This window comes from Sinohyriopsis cumingii, chromosome 15 (assembly GCF_028554795.1).
Source record: "Sinohyriopsis cumingii isolate HCF-2022 chromosome 15, ASM2855479v2, whole genome shotgun sequence".
In the NCBI taxonomy this organism is placed as follows: Eukaryota; Metazoa; Mollusca; class Bivalvia; order Unionida; family Unionidae; genus Sinohyriopsis; species Sinohyriopsis cumingii.
The window spans coordinates 92487510-92502363 of record NC_142975.1 but is presented as its reverse complement, the minus strand read 5'-3'; the positions used below and the strand labels follow the sequence as shown (position 1 = coordinate 92502363).

Sequence of the window (14854 nt, the reverse complement as noted above, 5' to 3'; positions counted from 1 at the left end):
AAGAACTGAACTCTATTCTAGACCATATCAAATCCAGTAAATAAAGTTTCATTACAATAGCATGTTGTTGTTGTTGTTGTTGTGGGGTTTAACACCATTTTTCAGCACACGATAGGCTATGCATGGCGGCCAGTATTAATGGTGGAGGAAGAACCCAGGAAAACCCCGAGAAGAACCACCGACCCACGAGAAGCTACTGGCAAGCTTTCTCACATACCCACATTGGCCGAATCCTGGACTCGAACCCACGTAGACAATAGCATGTAATAGAACGATATATATATATATATATATATATATATATATATATATATATATATATATATATATATATATATATATATATATCACAAAAAGAGTATATTTGCATCTTATATATTGTTGTCTTTTAATTATCAAACTTGGATGCTTGCTTTTAGACTTTTTCACTGTCATCCTGCAAATTTTGCAGGTTTTTGTTCTTTCAGTCTGCTATTACTGTTGGCATTATAATGTTTTTGATGTGTATTATTTTCTGACAAATGTGTATAATCCGTTGAAATATGTATTATTTGTGTTATGGCTGCATCAGCACCTATTAAGGTAATAACATGATTCACATAAGCTGATAATTAGTATATACATAATCTTATCTGCATGTCATCCTTTTCCTTTCTCGCTTTAAATCTGATAATGGAAACAAAGTCACTGGAAAACCGATTTGTGATGGGAGGTAACTCTGCATACCTTCTTGCATATCCCATAGTTCTTCCTTGTCTGTAGTAGTGAGTATAAAAGCACTGTAGTGTATGCATTTCAGTAGAAACAATGAAAAATGCCTTTCAAGATATTGGTCACATTTTTTTTTTCAATACGTTCATATTTGTTTCTGATCTAATGGTTTTGGGAGTTCATGCCATGGAATAGTATCATAGTGTGCAAGTGATTTTTAAAAAAAAAAAAGTATTTGCATTTGGAAACAGTGTTTGACAATGATTATTTATGATCAGTCTCAATTTACTCCATTGGTATTGTTTTTCTAAATTAAAATGAAACACTATCCATGCAAATACTGTGGACAAAGTTCAGTCGTAACCATGAACATTAGTATAAAAGTTTGGTAGGCTAATCTTTATTTAGATTTCAACCATTTCAATTTTGAGATAGAATTTTGAACGATGTATTAAATGGTAAATTTAGGATAATATTTGCTGCCATCATTTTGAAGTTTTTGGGTTGTTACAATATTACTATCAGTTGCATTTTCCCAATTTGTGGGAAAAAGCCGCTCTGGTGGCCTAGTGGTTAAAGCGTCTGCCTCGGATGCGGGAGGTTGTGGGTTCAATCCTCAGCTGAGTCATACCAAAGACTGACAAAAATGGTAATAACAGCTGCCTCGCTTGGCACTCAGCATTAAGATGTTAGTGTTATTACTGGTTGGCCTGGTGTCAGGATAATGTGACTGGGTGGGACATCATGCTTCATGTCTGCAGCATGATATATGCCCCAGTGCTAGACATCACTATAAGCTGCCACACTACATACATCATAGTGATATGACTAAAAAATTGTTAAAGCTAATGTGTGCCAATTAGCACACATACACACAAACACACACACACAGATGGAAAAAACTGAATGCATTTTGATATATACATTTATATAAAGTGGTTTTATTTTGAATCATAAGAATGAAATCAATTGTTTAATGTAGTGTACCAGTGTCTTTTCATTTTGTTAAATTGCTTTATTTGATTAAACCTACAGATTAAGTGAGTGATTTCCCTTATATTGCAGCATGTTATGGTGGATTTTGATAAAGTTAATCAGCAGATTGTAAGATATATAAAGTTAATCAGCAGATCATAAGATATATAAATTGATGTATTACATTCTGAACCAAATACAGAATACCATGTACATGTAAGCCTTCTGTACATATGTGTGTGTGTGTGTGCATTTGTATGTGTATGTGTGTGCCTCAAGGACACACTTCATCAGTTGACTGAGGGGATGCCCTGAGTAGATATCAAACCAGATCTGATAGTCGTCCAACTGGCCTACTGCAGCTCCTACCCATATGTGTGAATAAATTTCCATCTCCCAGTATTATGGCCTCACCCACAGGAAAGAAATATGTATATTAAGGCGTTTCATATGTAGATTATCTTCCATGACTTCACTTTAGTTAAATCACCAGAGTTCAGACATTTTCAATTTGTTCATATGAATCTACTTAATATGTCTTTGTCCCTAAAATCCACATGTAGACACCTGCTGATCTGAGAAAAAGAAACATTTTACATCTGTCAAACAGTGGTTAACCAGAGGATATTTTTTCCAATGATCTTTTTTGACAGTGCATCCATCATATTTCTAATAAAAGGAGAATGATATATTTGGAGCCACCTTTGTGTGATTCGGTGTTTTCGTATAATTGAATTATTCCCCCTACTGTCAGCTCAGCAGTACTGACTATATCCTCATGAAAGATGTATCTAATCTATTTTGAATGCCGTGTATGCTTGCTTATTAGATGAGCCCAACTACAAACTGCACAGACCCAGATCTGCTATTGCTTATGTGCTAGAAGATCGGGGCCTGTGTAGTTTGTTATGAGTAATCAGTAGAGCAAACAGCACAGACCCTAATTTGCAGGCTCTTTATGCTATAGCAGATCAGTATCTTTGTGCAAATGGACACAAAGACATACGGTTACAAAAGGTGATTACTGTGGGGCTCCCATACCTCTGTGCAGGGCCTAAATGAAATTACTATAGGGCTCCCATACCTCTGTGCAGGGCCTAAATGAAATTATTATAGGGCTCCCATACCTCTGTGCAGGGCCTGAATGAAATTACTATAGGGCTCCCATACCTCCTTGCATGGCCCAAATGAATTTACTATAGGGCACCCATACCTCTATGCAGGGCTCAAATGAGGCAACTTAAAGTGTATGTGTGTGATATTCCTTTCTTTCAAAGACTTCAGTAATAGAACATATCAAAGCAGTGACAACTGTTTTTAAAAAAGTATAAAGTGAATTAAGTTATTCAAATATCTCCTTTCCTCTTTAAATGCCAAGTCTACAAATTCCAAAGAAGGATCTGGCCAATTCTGGATGATAATTATGAGACTTTGTCAGGTTACTTTGAAAATGGTTGCATTTTCTCACATTATAATGTTTTCTTAAGTAATATAATTTATTAAAAGTGCCTATGGTTATGAAGTAAAATGTGCAAGAATAGTTTGATAAGCTTCTAAGTAACTATGATCAAGTCTCCTGGGAAAAAACCAGACTGTAATCAACGATTATATATCTCTCTCAGCTGTGAAGCTTTTTATAATTTCCAAAAACTGTCATAAACATGTATTATCATGCAAGACATAAACTGCACCTTGGACTATGAAATGTTAGTTCCTGTTACAGGCCAATGTAAGCACTAAAATTAAGAAAGAACATACCATATTGGATATGCAACCAGAATTACTGTAATGAGTTCATAAAAACCAGTTTTTCTTTTGAGTGAAATCATCATCCATAAAATCTGTGTCAGATGCTACTATCACTGTCCTTCCCTAGAAGGCAGATTTTATTGGGTGGAATTGAAAGGCATTTGAGCATGAACAGTACATGATAAATGAAATCAAAAAGAAAATTTAACCCAGGTCAGCAGAGTGTAAAATATGGGCTAGAATAACACACTTCTTGTTATAATGGTTTAGGGTGCAGCAAGAGCCATTCCTACAGGAAGTTAATTGATACAATAGTAGGTTTGTATTTTACATAGGATGTTGCTTGTAATCAGCATGAACCATGCAAAATATTCTGATGTGAACATTATTTCAAAGACCTGGATGTGTCTTTCATAGGTTTTGTCATGTGCTTTGTTTTGGACAGAGTTATGGCCCTTGTTGATCAGCTTGTATCTTATATCATGTATTTCTTGTGGAAAGAAGTTTGTAAATCTGCTGGATCTGATACAGTCAGAGACTTGAAATTTAACTCTAAAACTTCCTATTTAGAAAGCCTTGACTTGAACTTGATCTGATACAGTCAGAGACTTGAACTTTAACGGGTGCATGAAAAACTTCCTATTTAGAAAGCCTCTGTTGAAGTACCTATACCCTCACTTTAACTTCGACAAATGTAATTAGCTTGTCATTGTACTACCAAACTGTTTTCTAATTCATCAAATCCTACACATTATATCATAATTTGGGTCTGTGCAGCTTGTTAGGGATAATCACTAGAACAAACAGCATAGACCCTTATCTGCAGGAGCATTATGCTATGGAAGATGAGGGTGTTCATTTTGTTGTTAGCAGTTTGATTTGTCTTATAAGTGAGTATATACGCTATGTTATTCATACTTAGCGAAATATGATGGATGAAAACTGTGCAAACTTCAGCTCATCAGACCCTTGGTGATTGGCATATGTCTCCTATAGTACTAATCGCAAATTATGCGAGCTAGTATTGTGCCAATCATGTAAATGGACACACATTTTTGACTTGGGCTTGTTACCTCCTCAAGGGTGAATTTGTCCGGAGCCCACATCATGCCAGTGTCCAGCATCGACAGTGGAACACATTCTTGTGTGTACTTCCATCCAATGAGACAAAAGTATTTTGAAATTAAATCAGTGAAGAAGCTTTATAATGATGCACTTTTGGAGAAAATCTTTCAAGGGAATGCAGTTTAAATAAAGTTTGACCAAATGTTTTCAGGCTTTTGTATGTTTTTACCTTTATTCTTTATTTTATATCATCATTATGACATCTTTCATATTTTATAATGTTGCCAATCATGTTTATCTTCCTAAAGTTTATTTTATGTAATTCTTACTTTTTTTATTACATGTATTGAACTTTACATTTGGTTGGCACTATATGTGGCCTATATATATATATATATATATATATATATATATATATATATATATATATATATATATATATATAAGCTACTTGACAGCACCTTTAAATGTTCTGTAGCTCATAAATAACATACAGGCTTAAACTGTGTTAGAAAACCTTCAGTAACATTCTTGAGAAAATCAAACAAATATGTTTCTGGTCAGCTGTATGTCCCTGTTTTTCACTGCTGATCTAGCACTTTTTCCCCATATGTCCCCCCCTTCCGAAACAAAACCCCCCCAAAAAATTACAAGAAAAACACATTAAATATATATAATTTTTTTAAAGAATAAAGACCCATCTACTCTAATCTTGAAATCAGTGCAATAGGAAACATAGATATTTTTGTTGTGCCTACGTCAAGATTTTTAGTGATATTAATTTGATTCATGCTTGGTCGAGTGCTTGTGGTTTGTTGACAGCTATCGATACAATAGATCCTCGGTGCCCGCCCTGTTGAAGAATGTTTACCATCTATTAACACCTGACATTTCAATTTATTGCTGCTCTCAGGCCTTGAACATTCCATCATAGTCTACCATTATATTAGAAAGTAATGAAGATGTAAAAGTCGAAATGTTGAAAGTTACAAATATTATGATTTCATGTGCTTTAAATAAAATAAAAATTATAATAACTTGAGGAATTTGTTTACTTAAAGTTAGACCTGCACCACGAACCTATGTATTAGGGACAAGATCAGTTAAGGTACCATATCTAGACATTTTCATACATTAAGACCACCTGTTTATAAAACACTGTATGGAATAATATGCTCTAAATTGGTTGCTACATGCAGGTTTAACTGTATTTTACTTGTAAAATGTGGAAGCACATGTATGTATCTCACAATAAAATTGATGGTTTACTGATTAAAACAAGACCAGGTTGCTGTTGCAAATAAAAATTAACTGTTCTGTCCAAGATATATAGACCTTAAATCTTTAATCAGCCTTCCATCAAAGAGAAAGCTTTTTACTGTCGTGTCACATGATACTCAACTGTTTAAATGGGCAACTGTTGGAAGGGCTATAAAATAAGTTGCATAAAGCAGCCTTTCACACAATCAAAATTTAGGTCATTAACATTGTCACCTTAATCTGAATTTGTGTAATCGCTGACGGAGTAAGAAATTACCTGGAACTTTTTAGTGCTTGCCTGATTGGGTGGATGAACTTACAGTGATCTTGTTTTCAATCCCTGCTTCATTACGTCAAGATTACGTTGCAGAGTTATTAATGATTTAGTATTCATTGCTGATGAATGAGGCTTAAGTAGGAATACATAGGTGAGAATTTGTGGTAATAACTTAATCACAATGGCTTTTGATGTCTACCTGTTGAAACAGTATAAACAAATTATGTACCTGTCCTATTTTTGATTTTATACATGTGAACATATCACCTTATGCAACTTTGTTTGGTCCAAATAAGCCCATGAAATTATTGTGCAGTATTCTCTTTATTGATTGGCTGTGATCATGGGAAAACTTTTTTAACCCCACCTTCTGGAATTTTTTTAACCCCACCTTCTGCAATTTTTTGTTTTCATTGAACATTTTTGGCCACCATTTTGTTATGTCATGTATAGCATATCATAACATGAAAAATGGCAAAACCCCAAGGCAAGAACAACAACAAGTAAAACTACCGGTATTGCTTTGATGATAACGAGGGTGGGGGTGGGGATGGGTGGCCGGTATATCTGTAGCATGGAATCCACCCTATATACAAGTATGGTTTAAATGTGAACTTACTGAAGTAAATAAACTCACCTTTGTTCACAGAAGAATGTAGACATAAACTGGTCTCCCAAAATGACAGAAATTTATCCAACCACAACATATTTATGAGCTAAATATGTGATGCAAGTCCGACTCAAACGGAGATTTGTTTACGTCTTCTGTACAGTCTAATGTTCCAAATCAGATACTGTATATATCCAGTCACAATACATTACAGGAAATATGTGGATTTCTGCATTCAGTAATCTTCTTTTCACAAAAATATCGCATCAATGTAATGTTTAGTTGTGAAGTTTCTACTCAAACCGGTACTGTGCACCATATCAAACAATGTGACATCACACACGTTGGACATTTTTTGTTGGCAATAGTTTTGTCTTTTGTAAAATGTTCTGTTTATTTGGATGGATGCTTATTCTTTGATTTATAGTTATCAACAATGTGTAATATACTTTTACTATTTCAACTTTACTTGGGACTATTTTTTATGCACAACAAATGAAAGGTACAGCATCTGTAAGAATGAATGAAAAAATTTGTTCTTCTTTCTATCTAAATAATTTCTACTGAAATAAAATTGTGATAAAAAGAATCTCACATGGGTAATGATTTAATACTAAATTTATGAAACTCATTAAACAATGTCAATCTTTTGCTTACCAAGGCTCATTTCATAAATTCAATATTAAATCATTACCCATTTTGAGACCCTCTATTTATGAAATGAGATGGTTGATCTCCACAAACAGGTGGTTGCTTAACTAAGGTTATTACAGTAAGTTGGTTCACAGGATAGTGATGGAATGGATATCTAAGGAGATGGTTGTTGTGCAGTTACATCTATCATGATAGAATACTGCTATGAGAAACCACCTGTTTTGAGAGAGCATTTTCTTAAGGCCATGTAGTGTTATCAGTTGTCATGAGAAACCACCTGTCTACAGAGACCATGACATTTTGACATAATGGGTGGTCTTTGAAGGCAGGTTTTTATTATTTATCTCATGGACCATTGAATAACTGGCTGTTTAAAAATTTTGTGTGATTTTTGTGTCACTTTAGATCAGTGGTTCCCAACCTCCCTGTCATGACCCAAATTAGGATTATAAGGAATTTTTGGAAGGTTGCAGAGTTTCCAGGATATTTAAGGTTAAAAAGCTTATCAAAATATGGAAATGGGGTGGTGAGGCTCCAAAAAACTATTTTTTATGTTGGGGCCAAAAAAGGTTGATATCCACTGTTTTAGAGTAAAGATTTCCATCTTCCTCATTACAAAAAGAATATAATTCATTGAACAAATTGGCAAATAGGGCAAAGTTCATGGTCACTGGAGGAATTATGGGTCTGATATGTCAAAGTTCCGTAGGAGCTTCGTATGATCCAGTGATCTTTTAAATACTGTTACAGTAGTCATTGAATCTTTTAAGATCTCCTTTGAATAATTGCTGAAGAAAGTTGATTTAGTTATTTAATTTGCTTTATTCTATGGAGATCAAATCTGCAAAGGATTTATGATGAAGTCACTAATGACTGTCTTTTTTATGAGATTCCATGTCGTGCAACGGGGTCATCTTGATTTGGCTCACAGTCCATCCATCCATCAATCTGTCCCAAGAAGCTTGTTAGCACAACAAAAGAAGATTATGACTCAAAAACAGTATTTTCAGTTAATTAATTGAAGTAAATTTGTCGTATTTTCTGAGAAAAATTTGCACACCAAAAACTTATACTTTTTTTTTAGTATGAACCTGGTGTGGATTTTACCAGCTAGACTTGATTCTGGACTAATTCTTTAATCTAGCAAAATGATTTGCTGAAATGTAAGTATGTCATACAATTGGTCAATCAATTGTATTAAATCCTGAATAACTTTAAGACTGGTGTTAGTGAAATTGGGGCCAGATGGCTTAGTTTCCTCATAAAAACATGGTTACCATATTTTCTGTCTAGCAACATTGACTGAGATATGCAGGAACACAATTCACCTACAGATCTGGTTCACCCAGCTGTGATCAGAATTGACTGAAATCTGATGTGCCAGCACATATGGCCTACAAATTTATGAATAGTATTGAATGAGAGTGACTAAGATCTGATGTGCCAGCAGATATTAGCACCCCCACCCCACCCCACCCCGAGTTATTAATGGCTTTGACTGAGATCTGCAGTAGTCTGATGAAATTCAGCTAATACTGGTAGGATAATGGGAATAAAAAGAAAAGTGAAAATTCCAAGATCTTAACTTTAATTTACTCAGATTAAACAACAGTTTTTAAATTTGGTTAATTTGAGTTTGAGCTCTAGTTTGTTGTTGAAAAACGTGTAAAGAATAAAGGGCTTTAGTTTGGAGAGCATTAATCTCAGAGCTTGTGTTTCCACTAACATCCAATCAGAAATGGCCTTTCAACAGTAACATTGTTTATGATTGGGTGAAACAAAATATCAAGTGCTTGAACACATATGGCTTAAGCTTTTACATTTCATAAACCATGTCTGCACTGTTGGCTTGAAAATATGCATAATGTGAACAAAATAAACTGATATCTGATTGTGCATTACGTGGCATCAGAAGACACAAGACAGGTTAGCTGGCATTATGGTGCACTGTATACACAAGCAAAGAATGGGTAGCTGGAATTCAGTGAATCAACACACAGGCAACTGAGGATGTGACAGGTGCTTATTGGATTAACAATGATTTGTTGTATCAGCTTCAGCCAGCAGTGTTATTAGACTGACACAATATGTGTAATGAGAGGTCTGTGAACATCTAATGAAGTAATATAAATTTAACCAGTCTACTAGAGGAGGAAAATTGTTATTTTATGGAGAATTTATGTGTCTACTCTACTATCAAAAGAACTTTGTGAAAAATGGCATGTCCAGATTGTAAATTAGATTGGAGCAGTGGAGTGCATACAGACTGTATCAGTATCTGAATTATCTCAACCTCTTTGGCCTCTTGTTTAAATTTCAACAGAAAAACTGTGATGTTTATGCCAGAAATTTATGTTTTTTGCCATTATGATAAAGATTTCATATACATTATGAAATAAAAGTTGCATAAAATTAATCTGGGATGGAACATGAACATTTGGCAAGAATTTTAAGCATGTCTAGCTTAATATACAAGTTCATCCAGCCCCCATCTGCACAATTCACTTTTCACACACACACACACACACACACTGGATCTACAGTATTAGTAATGTTTGATTGTCCATAGATCAAGTGTTTTCCACAAATAACTTTCATTTACTATAGTCTTTGTTTCTCAGACATCATATGTGCAGTACACATGGGTATTGACAGTGCATATCGGTTTTGGATCTGCTGATGTCTAGGATCAGGTGATTTTCCATCCTGCACAATTCAAATTTCTTTGGCCTAATTTTCATGATACTCCATAGGTGGACTACATCTGGCATCTGGGCAGGGGCAGTTCACTATTGATTCTAAGATCATAATGTATAAGGTTAAGGTTACTGGAGCCAACATTGTAATTTTTAGTTCCCCTGGCCATTACTTACAGTATATATTCCTTCATCCATCATGTTTTGTCTATTGTGTGTCATCCATTTGCAATTGCTATTTACAGCTTATTTTTAGTTTTAAAAAAACCACTAGAGATAATTACACCAAATTTTAAAGAAAGCATCCAGGCATGAAGCTACTTAAGAAATATTCAGCTCATTCTGATCACTATCAAATGTCCACTATTACTAAAAATAGAATTTTTTTTAATGACTTCTTTTCAGAAATCACTCAGATGAATTTGACTTAGTTTGAGAAAAGTACACCCTCACTTGATAATCTTTACATTTTGCTCAAATAGAACAACCTTTAAACAGCTTCTCAAGAACAACTCAACAAATATGACTAAATTTAGCAGACAGCATCATGGGTAGTGTTGAAATTTTACAACCAATCATCTGTTCTATAAAAGTAACTGGTATTTGAATACATTTCTAAACCAGATATTGGGAGAATATAGGTGCAACTGAAATAAAAGCCAGTGAATTAATAACTTGGGTAACATGAGTATTGCTTAGGTAATGTGACAGCAGGGTTTGGTTAATATGAGAGCAGTGCCTGGATAGTATGAGAGCAGTGCTAAGGTAATATGACAGCAGTGTTTAGGTAATATGAGAACAGTGCCTGTTTAATATGAGAGCAGTGGTTGGGTAGTATGAGAACATAGTTTGGGTAAAATGAGAGAAGTATTTGGGTTGTATGAGATCAATACCTGGGTTAAATTAGAGCAGTGCCTAGGTAATATGAGAGAACGTCTTTGGTAATATGAGATTAGTACTTGGATAATATGAGATCAGTGCCTGGGTAATATGAGATAAGTGCTTCTGTAGCATGAGAGCTGGGCTTGGACATTATGATAGCAGGGTTTGGTGGTAGGAGAGCAGGGTTTGAGTAGTGTGAGAGCAGGGCATGGGTTACAAGTACAAGAGCAGGGTTGGAGCATGAGAGCAGGGATTTGGTAGTATGAGAGGAGTGTTTGGTTAGTATGAGAATAGGACTTGTATAGCATGAGAGAATGTTTGAGAAGTATGAGAGCAGGACTTGGGTAGCATGAGAGCATAGCTTGGGTAGTATGAGAGCAGGGCTTGTGTAGTATGAAATCTGTGCCTGGGTTACATTAAAGAAGTGCCTATGTAGTATGAGAGCAAGGCCTAAGTAATATGAGATCAGTACGTGGGTAATATGAGATCAGTGCTTGGGTAATATGAGAGCAGGACTTGGGTCATATGAGAAAAGTGCTCAAATAGGACAAGAGTAGTGTTTTGAAAGTATGAGAGTAGTGTTTTGGAAGTATGAGAGCAGGGCTTTTGTAAAATGAAAGCCGGTACAGGGCTTGTGTGGTATGAGAGCACAGCTTAGGTAGTATGAGAGCAGGGCTTGGTTAATATTAGAGCAGTGCTTGGGTAGTATGATAGCAGGACTTGGGTACTAATAGATCAATGCATGGCTTATATGAGAGCAGTACCTGTGGAATATGAGGCTTATGATATATAGATTAGTGCCTGGGTAATATGAGAGTAGTGCTTGGGTGATATGAGAGCAGGACTTGGTTATCATGGGGGTATGGCTTGGGTAATTTGAGAGTACAAGATCTTGATTGAGATGTAATTTAATTAACAAACCTTTGAATGCATACTTTTTCTTACAAATTTAGTTGACACATTTTGTAATGTCCAACTTTCCTTAATCTTAAAATAATAAAACCAAAACGTTTCCACTTTAAATCGGACATTATACCAAGCAATAGATTTGTTCTTCATGTTGTTCATTGACTACTGCTCTCATGTGTAACACATGTAACATGTTTTACACATACAGTAGTATCTAACTGCTAAATCGATACTTAGCAACCCATGGATCAGTTGATATGCCCCTCTTTACAGGGATGTGTAAAACTTTATTGAATAGCTATTCTTACTGTATGGAAGATTTCTTGTCAAATTTATTCATGTATAAGAATACACTCTTGTTTTTCTTTTACCTCTGTCTGCGTGGGTTCGAGTCTAGGATTTGGCCAATGTGGGTATGTGAGAAAGCTTGCCAGTAGCTTCTCATGGGTCGGTGGTTCTTCCCAGGGTTTTCCAGGGTTCTTCCTCCACCATTAATACTGGCCGGCATGCATAGCCTATCGTGTGCTGAAAAATGGCATTAAACCCTACAACAACAACAACAATTGTTTTTCTTCTTCAGATTTTCATAATATTTATTTCCCATCTGAGTGCTTGGAATTAGACTGCAAGAAGCTAAGTTTACATTTTAATAGATATCAGGACAACCCTAATCCTGGCACAGATGGCTTTCAGAGTTTACAAATAATGCAACTACCAGATGAGTAATATCGGGCCACCTTCTGTCTCTTGTTTTAGTTTCTGCTGGACAAGTCAATTTTCAGGATATGACATTCATTAGACTTGTAGGTAATCTATGCTTGCATTGGGACATCTCTCAGTTAAGTCTCGGACACAGAGGTCAAAAGGTCATGGTCACTGAACCTAAAATCTCCATTTTTGATTTCAGATGATAAGACTACACACCGTTTTTATCAGTTTCATAGTTACATTACACTTGAGGAATGGCAAGTCCTTATTGAGTCTTATGATCAGTTAAGTTGGATTGGAATACCAGTAAATATTTATAGAGTAACATTTTGTGCAAATGTGGTAACTATTTATGCCTCAAAACAACATTAGTTCACTCTAACATTTTAAATGCAAAAAAAAACTTCTAATGAAATTATGTTTAATTAGCAGAATAAATCAATAAAATGACCATTTTCCACAATCAGTTGACCACACATGACAGGATGTGAACAAAATTGAATATATTGAACTATTTGCCAGCTATATCTGCCAAATGAGCTCAAATGAGCAGTTACTAACTCTTTTTGTTGGAAACTGTGCCAATAGGTGCCAATAATTATCCAATGCAATTATTCATTTGTTATGTTTTTCCAGTTGTTTAAATACTCCATTCACAAAACAATAAAAGTATGAAAGATTTTTTCCTATAAAAAATCTGTACAGTAGAACTTTGATTATCCGTCAGGGAGCGGGACTGAGACCATGCCGGATATGAGAATAGATGAATAACAGAATATGTACATTAAATGAATAACAGAATATGTACATTAAAAATATTATATAATAGACCGGGTCATCAGAGAATCATAATATCTACATATGTACATGTACCTGTTTTTAATATTTTGATGTAGAATGCCCTGACGGTTAACAGATTCTGACGGTTATTAGGGTGATGGATAACTGAAGATCAACTGTAATAGAAAAATTATCCTAGGGTCTGCTCTATTGATGTTATATCCATCCCTCACAATATGTGACTTTCAGCTAGATAATACTGACATGTTTCAGCATATATCAGACCTTTACAATACAATGTGTCGGCCTGAGCCCCTTTAAAAAAAAAAAACACAAGAAATGACAGTAGGAGCAATACCTAAGTTTTGTTATCTGCCAACACTTCTTTGAGGAACTGGGAGGTTATGGGTTCAAACCCTGGCTGAGTCATGCCAAAGACAGAAAATGGTACTAGCAGCTGCCTCATTTGGTGTTCAGCATCAAAAGGTTAGTGTTGGGACTGATTGGCCTTGTGTCAGGATAAGGTGACTGGGTGGGACATCATGCGACATGTCTGCAGCATGATGCCCTAGTGCTAGACATCACTATAATCTGTCACACTGCAGACATCATAGTGATATGACCCAAATTATTAAAAATCCAAAACACAGACACACTCGTTGAAGAATGGTTAATATAAAACTATGCTATCAGACTTGAGTTGAAATGCCTGTCTGTTATTTTTGTTTTACTTTATATTAAGGCTGTAAGATGGCTTGGTGTAAATGAATAATTTAAGCCATAACGAAGTAGAGTATCAAATCATGCTGTTGGTGGGTGAAATTTTATTGTATAGTTTTCTAAAAAGAAAAATTAAAAATATATAGTGAGAAAAATTATAGTATTTAAATAGAAGCAACAGAAAATCTGAAACAGAAAATACAGCACATTTAATAATTTAATATTTCAATCTTTCGCTATTTATTACCACCTTGTGTTCAGCCTTTTAATGTTTTATATTTAAGTTTCATAATATCGTGGCTACAGCATTAACATTAATGAAAATTTACAAGAGCCACTTGAATTCTGGGATAGCCTTAGTATCCTTTACGTCTCACCTGCTAAAATGTATCAGTGAAGCTATGAAAATAAGCATGTTTTTCGTCCATCTTTTAGGTAAAGAAGATACTATATGTACATGCTCACATGTTGGATTTAACCGTAAACTGCACAGATGCAGATAGGCTGTTGCATGATGAGTTTGCAGGTCTGAGTCTATGCATTTCGTTAGGATTAATCAGTAGAACAAACATGATAGACCCTGATCTGCTGGTGCATTATACCATGGCATACTTGAATCTGTTGTTTACAATTGGAGTTCACTTGTATACTAGTATTTACATATTGCACATGAGTATATACAGTATTGTAAATGATTATATATGGTATTGTACATTAGTATATACGGTATGTTGTATTGGAAGTTGCTTATATTGGTATGTATTGTATTGGAAGTAAACTGGCAATCCTATCCGGAGTGATTGATATTTTATAATTTTTTTAATAGCATCCAGACACAAGAATGAACATTAAAGATTG

General features: G+C 35.0%; 1 protein-coding gene and 1 long non-coding RNA gene across 2 annotated transcripts in view; one reads left to right on the top strand and one right to left on the bottom strand.

The window, feature by feature from the left end:
* LOC149782314 (uncharacterized) overlaps positions 1-6873 on the bottom strand; it is a 69334-nt gene extending 62461 nt beyond the window's left edge. Inside the window, exon 1 of the long non-coding RNA XR_016414326.1 lies at positions 6675-6873. This is a non-coding gene — a long non-coding RNA (uncharacterized LOC149782314). The remainder of the gene's footprint in view (positions 1-6674) is intronic.
* The window catches only part of LOC149782311 (pleckstrin homology domain-containing family G member 5-like), a 416669-nt gene that overhangs the window by 36615 nt on the left and 365200 nt on the right, over positions 1-14854 (top strand). The window lies entirely within an intron of this gene.